Source organism: Excalfactoria chinensis, chromosome 3 (assembly GCF_039878825.1).
Source record: "Excalfactoria chinensis isolate bCotChi1 chromosome 3, bCotChi1.hap2, whole genome shotgun sequence".
NCBI lineage: Eukaryota > Metazoa > Chordata > Aves > Galliformes > Phasianidae > Excalfactoria > Excalfactoria chinensis.
In genome coordinates, this window is record NC_092827.1 from 101,646,779 (window position 1) to 101,656,573 (window position 9,795).

General features: G+C 48.0%; 1 long non-coding RNA gene across 1 annotated transcript; it reads left to right on the top strand.

Annotated features, from left to right (window-relative positions):
• Positions 1-5,135: 5,135 nt before the first annotated feature.
• On the top strand, positions 5,136-9,321 carry LOC140250430 (uncharacterized). The gene is made up of 3 exons (XR_011903170.1): positions 5,136-5,328; positions 5,409-5,629; positions 6,265-9,321. It is a non-coding gene; the product is annotated as an uncharacterized lncRNA (long non-coding RNA).
• The last annotated feature ends 474 nt before the right edge of the window (positions 9,322-9,795 follow it).

Sequence of the window (9,795 nt, forward strand, 5' to 3'; positions counted from 1 at the left end):
ACACCGGCGAGGACGGAGCGAGGCTCTGCGTGTTGCCATTACTGAAGCTACCCCTAAATACGTGGTGGCGCAGCATAAAACTCACGGGGTCGATGGAAAACCCTCCAGAACATCAATAATGTGTCATCCTAATGAGAGTGCAAATTTACTCAGCTGGCAAAATAGTTCCCAGCAGTAATGCTTGGTTTGAATGGCATGGCCCTGGGTGAACCCCTTGGTGGGGGGCTCCCAAGGGCTCCTCACAACTTGAAAGGGCACCCAAGGCAGCCCCAGCCTCAGTGCCTCACTCCCACCTATTGCACTGTTGTGAACAGCCGGGATCACAAGGTGTGGGAATGGACAGCTGGAGAGAGCATCTCTTGGCAAAAATAAAATGATGGTAAAGTTCTGGCAAAGTGTTTTCATTTCACCTCTCTTTACTTGGCTTTTTAAGAGGCTGGAAATATCCAGTGTCAAGCTCACATGCTCACCTCTAGGTGCACTGAATGGCTTGCTAGGTATGAAAGTGAAGGCTTCAGTTCTGCAGAGCAACTTCTTTTATGAGGTTTTGGGTGAACTTAATGGAGGAAAGATAAAACAAAAAATTAACAAGCATCTGAGGTGGGAGCTCCCGAAGCTTTAGAGCCAGCTATTCATACAGTTCAAGGGTGGCAGGGTTTTCTGTCCCTGTAGTTTCTCAGAGTTACATCATTTATAAAAAATAACTGGAAAAGAAGGGTGAGAAGAGAGAGCAGTGCAGCACCCCCACATCATGTCATTTTAGCAGGGTTTGTTGTGATAGGACAAAGGGAAATGGTTTCAAACTATAAGAGGGGTGATTTAGACTAGATATAGGGTAGAAGTTTTTACCATGAGGGTGATGAGGCAGCGGCACAGGTTGCACAGAGAGGTGGTGGTGGTCCCATCCCTGCATACAGCCAAGGTCAAGTTGGATGGTGCTTTGAGCGCTGATGGAGCTGTGCACTGCAGGGAGTTGGACTGGATGGCCTTTAAGGGTCTCATCCAACTCAAACAATTCTATGATTTTCCCATCATTTCCCACTGCACAAGGTGCCCACAGTGGCCCAAGCCAGCAGTGCAGCAATGACATACCCAATGCACAGGCTCCATCCCCTCTCCAGCTCAGCCAATCACAGTCTTCACCGTTTCATAAAGCCGTCTTTATGCCCCAGGAAAAAAAAAAGAGGTCCTCCTTTCCCACTGCTCCCATTGCTCATTTGCTTACCTCGAAGCTCCCAGGAGGGCTGCCGGTGGAGAATTCTTTTAATTTATTTATTTGGGGTGGGCTCCCCCCGGTTGTGAATGAGGGGCACGTGAGTTGGCACCCCATAACTCCCACACCGGTGACATTCCTGGTCCCGCTCTGTTGCCCACTGGTTAAGGAAGAGCCGACCTGTGGGTCAGCAGCAGCCACGGGTAATTGAATCACCGCTCCCCCCGTTGGAGTACCTGCTGTAATGAGGCTCATTATGAAGCTCGATTTAAAGCTCCATTGAAGCCAGAGGAAAAATAGCTCTTTCTGCAGTGGGCGGTGCGGTGCAGGTCAGCAGCCCCAATTAGGTGCGTGCTGCTGACAGCAGGAGTGCCTCAGCCAAAAAAGAATCCCCAAACCCCAAGGCCAGGTGAGCCATCCCCAAAGCCAACCACCTAGAGATGCTGTACTGACAAAAAGGAGAAAACATGGTTAGAAGAAAAGAAGGCAAAGCTCCCACTGGCTGCCTCCAGCCCAGAGACAAACCTGGTTCTCCCCAAAATAGGTTCCAGAGGAGCGTTGGGCACATGGGGAAGGCCTGGATGGGTCTCAATTTCCCCTAAAATATCAGAATCTCTTGTTTACTATGCACAGATGCAGGAGGAGAATTACTTAAGTTTTTTGCAATAAAAATCAGCTCGGTTTTGTGAACACCTGCTTTCTTCTGTTTAATAATGCTGAGCTCCTGTCTTGTGTGCTCCCTCTGTTTACTCTCCCACAAATTATTTTTGTTCTCAGTTGACAAAGATAAATGATGGGATTAATATATATTGGAGAAGTCCCGGCGAACAGTTTGCTAGCAAAGAGAAAGGATTGATATTATTTCCCTCAGGTAACATAACACAGACAAACTGGATTAAGAGTAATTTGCTGTGGGGCTTATATGTGATCATGAGCCATTAGTGGAACACCATTTATGAAAATTGGTTTTTCTAAAATAAAAATTAGACTGACTTTCATTACTTCGATGAAGAATTCTTCCTTCCTTGGGAGAGAAGAATCAGATCTCACTCACTGCACCATGTGTGCTTCTGCAGGACTGTTAGCTAGGGAATGCTCAATGCAGTATCCCTTCTGTTGGCCTGTCAGAAAGGTTCACTGGGTCATAGAATCATAGAATCATTAAGAAAAGACCGCTCAGATCATCTCATCCAACCATCAGCCTATTGGTCCAACCACCATCCCATCAGTCCAAGCACCAACCCAATAGACCAACCACAAACCCATCAATGCAACCACCAACCCATCAGTCCAACCATCAACCCATAGGTCCAAACAGCAGCTGAAGGGTCCAGCCACCATCCATCAGTCCAAACACCAACCCAACAGAACAACCACAAACCCATCAATGCAACCACCGACCCAGGGGGTAATGGGGTAATGGGCTGAAACTCCAGCATAGGAAGTTCCGCACGAATGTGCACAAGAACTTCTTTACAGTGAGGGTGACAGAGCACTGGAACAGGCTGCCCAGGGAGGTGGTGGAGTCTCCTTCTCTGGAGACATTCAAGACCCGCCTGGACGCCTACCTGTGCAATGTGGTGTAGGGAGCCTGCTTTGGCAGGGGGGTTGGACTCGATGATCTCTAGAGGTCCCTTCCAACCCCTACGATTCTGTGATTCTGTGACCCATCAGTCCAACCATCAACCCGTGAGCCTAGCGACCAACCCATTAGTCTAATCATCAATCCATCAGTCCAGCCACCAACTCATCAGTCCAACCACCCAACTATCAGTCCAACTATCATCAAACCCATGAGCCTAGCGACCAACCCATTAATCCAATCATCAATCCATCAGTCCAGCCACCAACTCATCAGTCCAACCATCCAACTATCAGTCCAACCATCTACCCACAAGTCCAACCATCAACCCGTGAGCCTAACCACCAACCCATTAGTCCAGTCATCAACCCATCAGTCCGGCTACCAACCAACCAGTCCAACCATCACCCCATCAGAAGAGTTAACTGCGTGGCAGATAGCTGAGATGCAGGTGGCTCCTATCCTTCTGTCCCACTCATCCTTATCACTGGCCCATTTTTCTGCTTACTGTGATCCCTCGAGATCGCCCTTCCAGGGAGAGCTTTGTTTTTTGCTTTTAATAACACTCTTCTGGCTTCCAGAAAATCGATAAAGACAAAACTGAACATCTCCACAAAGATGGTTAATTGCGCAGCATTCAGAAAAGGATCCTAAAATAATTGTTTTCAAATGTGGTATCAGCAAAGCCTTTAAAATCATGGAGTCATAGAATATCTTGACTTGGAAGGGACCCACAAAGACCATAGCAACTCCTACTATGCATGCTTTGTTTGTGTGGTCGATGGGACTTTCTTCACATTGGGAAGCAGGGATAAATACTAGAAATAAAACTGTCCAAGTAATAAGAAAACAGTTCTGAGAAGGAAGAAAAAATCCCCCCATGGAAATTCATTCACACCACTTTAACATCCTCACAGTGTTTTGTGGTATTTTACCATAAGCAGTCAGCAGGAGTCGCAGGTAGGATTAAGGAGAAATGTATGTGCTGTGCAGTCTGTTCTCGCTGTGCTGTGGCCTTCCTTTGCACATCAGTAATTTAATCAGGCTCGTGTGGCATGGCAGGTAAAAACCCACAGCTTCTCTCTGCATATCTCATTGCTGATTCTTAAGGGCTTTTCAGAAGGTTTTGCAACCACCTCCAAGCCTTTAGAAAAGGTGGAAACTGAGGAAGGGACGATGCTCTCTCTCCAGGTCAGCTCAAACACTCAGCTTTCCAGCAAATACCTGAGCAACCCCTGCGCCCTCCATCACACACCTCCAAAATAAAGGCACAGAAACCCTTCCCATAGGGCTTCATGCTCCAGCACCTGGAATCAGACACAACCTAGAGCTGTGCCAGGGAACCCAAAGGCATGGGGTACACATAGCCCTGGAACCCCACTCTGCTCACCATATAGATCATAATTCTGGCAGCCCCGAGGGGCTGGGAAACAATAATGGAAGTAATCCCTTTTGATCTGATGCTAATCCTAGATAATTGCTTTCAGGCTTAATAGGAAAACTGCGTTTTCTTAGAGGGAATTGGCCAGTTTGAAAGGGCTTTGATTTGACTAATGCTGTAGGTGCTTGTTTTAGCAGAGGGAGCTCTATTGTTCCTGCAAATAGGTGCCAGGTGTAATGACACAGGTTGTATCCATCCATTAAAGCTTCATGCTGCTGACATCCATCCACGTGGGAAGAACAGCCCAGGGAAAAGAGCCTTTTTCCACTGCACTGAGTTTGCGGGAGGCAGCAAATACCCTTGCAATATTGAGGAGAAATCAGGAAAGCTGCTGAAATTAGGAAATAGGGTATTGTCAGGGAGGTACTGACCATGCCATGACCACACAGCCAGCCAAATTCCAAGCTCTGAGCATGCTGTTAATGACCAACCTGGACAGCCCAGCATTGCAGCTCTTGGAGCACATGTGTTGTTTTCATAGGAAAGCTGGCTTTGGATGGCAGCTCGTGGGTCACTGTGCTCTGAATTTGTTCCCTCGACGCTGAGAGACACGTTGACAGCAGGCATTCTTTCTGACTAGTCTCTAAAACTGCCAAACAATGTTTTTTCCACCGTTCATTAACCAAAGGCTTCAATTTTGTGGGTGTTGAAAAGTTAGTTATGGCCCGGTCAGAAGGAACATGGCATTAAGGTGATTTTGTATCTGTGTGAAGGTCGAATGCTAGGATTACTGGGTTTTGGTTTGTTCTGTTCTTGGGTTTGGTTTTTTGTTTGTTTGTTTGTTTTTAATGGAATATTGGCTCTCCAGAGAGAAATCAGCTTGCACTGGTGTTTTTAGATGGGGAACGCCCTAGATAAAGCTTTTGAAGGCAATTCTGAGGGCAGGTGGGTAGCTTGAAGGCACCCTAAAATCTGCTGGGTAAAATAGAGAGGAAGCAGATGGTCAGAAAAAGCCTGCATGTGAGTGGTGTGATTCCAAGACATGATCTCACAGAGCAAATCACTCCCATAACTGATGGGCAGAGCTGGAGCATCCCCACTGGACACGCATCAGAGTCGTCTTCTAAGGGCGGGGGGCTGCGTTGGGTCACGGTAAGGTCCCTAATGCAAAGCAAGCCCCAGCAGGAAGGACACAGTCTTCCTTCAGGACTCAAGGAGACCCTGATTTGCAGAGAGAGGGATGTGAGTAGTGAGCGGGTCCGGGATGCGGGCCGGAACGCATCGGAGCCGCTGGGGGGAGCGCGAGGTCTGGGAGAGAGCTGGAATCCGGAATCGCCTGTTTTCACCTGGAATCCTACAGCTGGGAAAGGCCTGCACAGCGGTACCGGGGTGATGGCAGCACCTGGCAAACACTGCTGGTGGGATGCACATTAGCACAGTGCATTGTCTAGAGGTAAGGAAAAGATATGCGGGAGTCTTCAGACTTACTGTCATTTCCCTGGGGGTACTGAAAATGTTGGGGAATAAAAGAAAGGAAAAAGGGGAAGGGGGGAAAAAAAAAAAAGGAAAAGGGGAGGGGGGGGGGAAGAAGGAAAACAAAAAGGAAAGAAGGAAAGAGGTGAAAAAGGGAAGGGGGGGGGAAGGAAAAAGAAGAAAAAAGGAGAAAGGAGGGGAAAAGCAAAATAGAAAGGACAGAGAAAGAGAGGGGAAGGGAAGGGAAAGGGGGGGAAAGGGAAGGAAGTGAAGGGACAGGAGGGAAGGGAAGGGAACTTTAACACCCCCTGCCCTGTGGAGGGGCTGGCTCTGTATGCACTACATGGAGTTCTCCATCCCCCTGCCTCCCACCAGGAGCTAGCAAGGTACTTGACCTACAAAGCCTACTGATTGTCCAAATCTCACCCACTATTTGCCGGTCACTCCAGGTACCTAAATGGCTTTCACAACCAGCCTTCTAGCTGCTTAGCTGTTTTCTGCCCAAAATGCACTTTGAACATGTAAATAGTTTGCTGGCTGCAAGCCTTCTTCTAGGTTCCAGCAAACTATTCCGTCCCCGGAGCATCTGTATCTCCCCGTTGCTTTTTCCTTCAGTGCCTCTGCACATCCTCAGACTGGATCTGGGCTAAAGCAGAGCCTGCAAGGCCCTTCTGAAGGAACTCCATGGGATTTGCAAGCAGCTTCACCTGTCAATGAGCCAGCAAGGGATTCATCACAGGATCTCTCTGAGGAATGCTGCATGGGAAGAAGATCCACGCCTGTCCCTGCAGATGTGCTCCAGACGTTGCATCTCACCACTGTTAGCTCGGGATGCCACATTCCCTTTTTGTGCTTGCAAAGTGCACAAAAAGCCTAACCTGCTCCAGCAGCCTCGCACTACCGCCGCGTGCAGCACCGCTCACCGTTATTAGTATGGCAAATGGAACAATATTGATTCAGAGGATTTGTGGTTTACCATCATCGTTTCCCTGTTAGCATTCACGCCGATGCCTGACTCATGAATACACATGAAGGCCCAAATAGTTTAAAGAGTGTGAACGTGTGAGAGCTGTTTATTTCTGTTGGCCCCACTGCTCCCGCATCCAGCACCCATGGGGCCCTTTGGTGCTACCTGGATCATGGCCACCAAACCCTTGTTTTTGGAGGCCTTTGTAGCCCAGGTCTTGCACGATCTCCTTTATCTCAGCGTGTGGTTGGAGGGTAACAGGCTGCCTGGCTCTTGACAAGTCATCTATGAAATATAGATGGTGCTTTCACATGCCATTGTCTGCTGGATTATTCTTTTTTGGAGGAACAAAAGACTCCCATTCACAAGCTCCAGCATGTCATGCAAAAAAAACGTTAAGGCTTCAAGATGTTTCCCTTTTGCTTCAGTGAATGAAGGACTATCCTTCTAATAGCCCCAATTAAGTACAACACTGATATAATATGGTCATTATGAGTTCCCTGGAAAAATTCCCCATCAGTACAATTCTGGTGCAGGAATGGCCGTGGTTCTCCCCTTTGATTTGCCTTCTTTTGTGGCCGTAATCACTGGTTGGATTGGGAATAACAGCATGAGAATAACAGGGAAGGAGAGGCTTTCCCTGTGAAAGCCCCATCCAGCACTGCTGGGAGCCCTCCCTCACAGCCTGTTGCTCCTGATGTTTTAACAAGAGGCCCCACAAATATTTAACTCCAGCAAAGGGAGAAAACCTGGTTGTAGAAGGGCTGGATGGATATGTTTGCTGAGAAGAGAGGGTGAAAGACTGTGGAATTTATTGATTGGATTCCCGTTGAAACACAAATGCTTTCTCATAACCCAGGAGTAGATAATGGCTTGGCAAACACGTATGTGCTGAGTGCACTTGGTGGGAGGTATTCATGTTTTGTCCCAGGGAACCACAGGCAGAGGGGATGCAAAGACCCCGGCCCGCTCCCCAGAGATGCCCAAGTGAGAAGGGGTGGGCACATTCCTGAGGCTTCACTGCTCTGGGTGAGTGTCTCAGGTCACCCCTGTCCTCAACCTCCTCCTGCTAGTTGAGTGTTGCCTTTCCCATTTTCCTTATTCTTTCCTTTCTACATCATTCCCTGGGACAGTTCCCAATTTGTTTCCCATTTTCCATTGGCTTGAAAACACCAGAATTCCTATGAACCCTTATGAAGAGTGGATAATGGCAAGACAAGGGGAAATGGTTTTAAATTGAGGGAGGGAAGATTTAGGTTAAATATCAGGGGAAATTCTTTACCAAGAGAGCGATGAGGTGCTGGAACAGCTGCCCAGAGAGGCTGTGGAGGATCCCTGGAGGTATTCAAGGTCAGGTTGGATGGGGCCCTGGGCAGCCTGGTCTGGCATTAAATGTGGAGGTTGGTGGCCCTGCCTTTCGGGAAGGGATTTGGAGCTTCATGATCCTTGAGGTCCCTTCCAACCTAACCCATTCTATGATTCTATGATTCTATGACTCTATGATTAACTCCATGCATTAAGGATGCTGGGTAAAATTTGGCTCATCCAAGCTCCTGCATGCCCTCTGGCCAGCTTCAGAATTTTGGAGGCCTAAGGATGAAGGCAAAGTGCATCTCCATCTCAGTCCCCTCTCAAATCCACACACTCACACGCACTTGCCCCAGACTGGCACCAGAGCTGCACAAGCATGAGGGAGCAGGAGGGAAACCTAAGGCTAGCCTGCAGGAACCCAGTGCTGACCCCAAATCCAGGTGTCCATGGTCATTTTGTGCCACTCCCCTCTGCATCCCTGTACCTTGTGTCTCTTGGGCTAGGAGGATGGAGAAAAAGCAAAGCCACCATTAAGGTTTTGTCCCAGCCTGATGGAGGAGGCACAGAGCAGCTCAGGAACCCTCTGAGGATGAGATTATGGGGAAGGTCCCACACAGCTAGGCTTGCTGTCCCACCATGTCCCCACCTGCCTGTTGGCTGGCACCTTGCCCTGTCCCTCCTCTTTCATTTCTTGCCTCAGTTTCCAAGACCTTTGGGTACTCTGCTGTTGATATAACATCACTCTATGTGCTTCTGTGATACGTACGGTACCAGCCTTACCCCATAAGCATGTAAGCCTCCTGTTCATTTTGTCATCCTTCTAAAAGGATTATTTCAAAGCCAATCCCGACAATTGAACATCACCCAGGGGAGCAAGCAACACAGGGCATGTGTTACACAACAGCTGATGGCAGAGCTGGGAGCTTCACCCTTCCCAAGGGACCTCTCCCAGTTTGGGGGACTTTTTGGGACTCCCTGGGGCCAAACACTCTCTTTGGTGCCATCTGATATCCATAGGAGCTCTTTGCTTCTCAGCTCAATCCCCGTAGGTTCTTCACCCCAGGAAAGACACTGCAGAGCATTGAGGGCACATCTTGCTGGTTAGTGCCCCCCAAAACTATGAGCCACCTCTGCTGCTGCCAGCACAGGGAAGGAAAATAGAGATGATTCCATAAAAGTCAGGCCTGTTTAACTTCAGAGCATTTAAGTCAGCGAAAATGCATCAGCCAATTATATTGCACTTAATACTAGGATAATGGAACAATGAAAGATGTGTGTTTGCATTTTGTAAAATTAAACTGTATGCAGTTATTTATCTTTTACCTTAATTGTTTGAGCTTGTTTCTAATGTAAACTGTTGTAATTTTAAATAAATATAATAGAAAAAACTTTCCAAGGTATCGGAAATCCAGAGTAAATTTACTTTGCAAATAGACTTTGCTAGGTATGTTTTATGCGGAGGATCTGAACCTGTCACTTTCATTCAGAAATGTTTGGATATTTGGGCACTGGGCTGCTCATCCTGGGGCTGCAGGGCAGATTTGCGGAAGGCAGCACAGAGGGATGCTGCACAGCTTGGTGTTTCAGCAGAACTCTTGTCTTGGTGACCTCTGTATTGCTCTTTTCCAGGAGGCGGTTTTGCACATCCCAATAGGATGGAGACGTGGCAAAGTTGCTTTACAGAGTTTGGCTGGCTAAAAGCATGGGACTCCAGGCTTTTCATCTTCCATTGCACCAAAGCCAAACATTAATGGCTTCTGAAACATGCCCTGGCGTGCCTTAGCGATGCCACCAGGTATCCAAGCTCTCCCTTTGGCTTGAGCCATTGCTTCAGGACTCCCCTCACCAAGCAGTAATGCTAGGAAAAC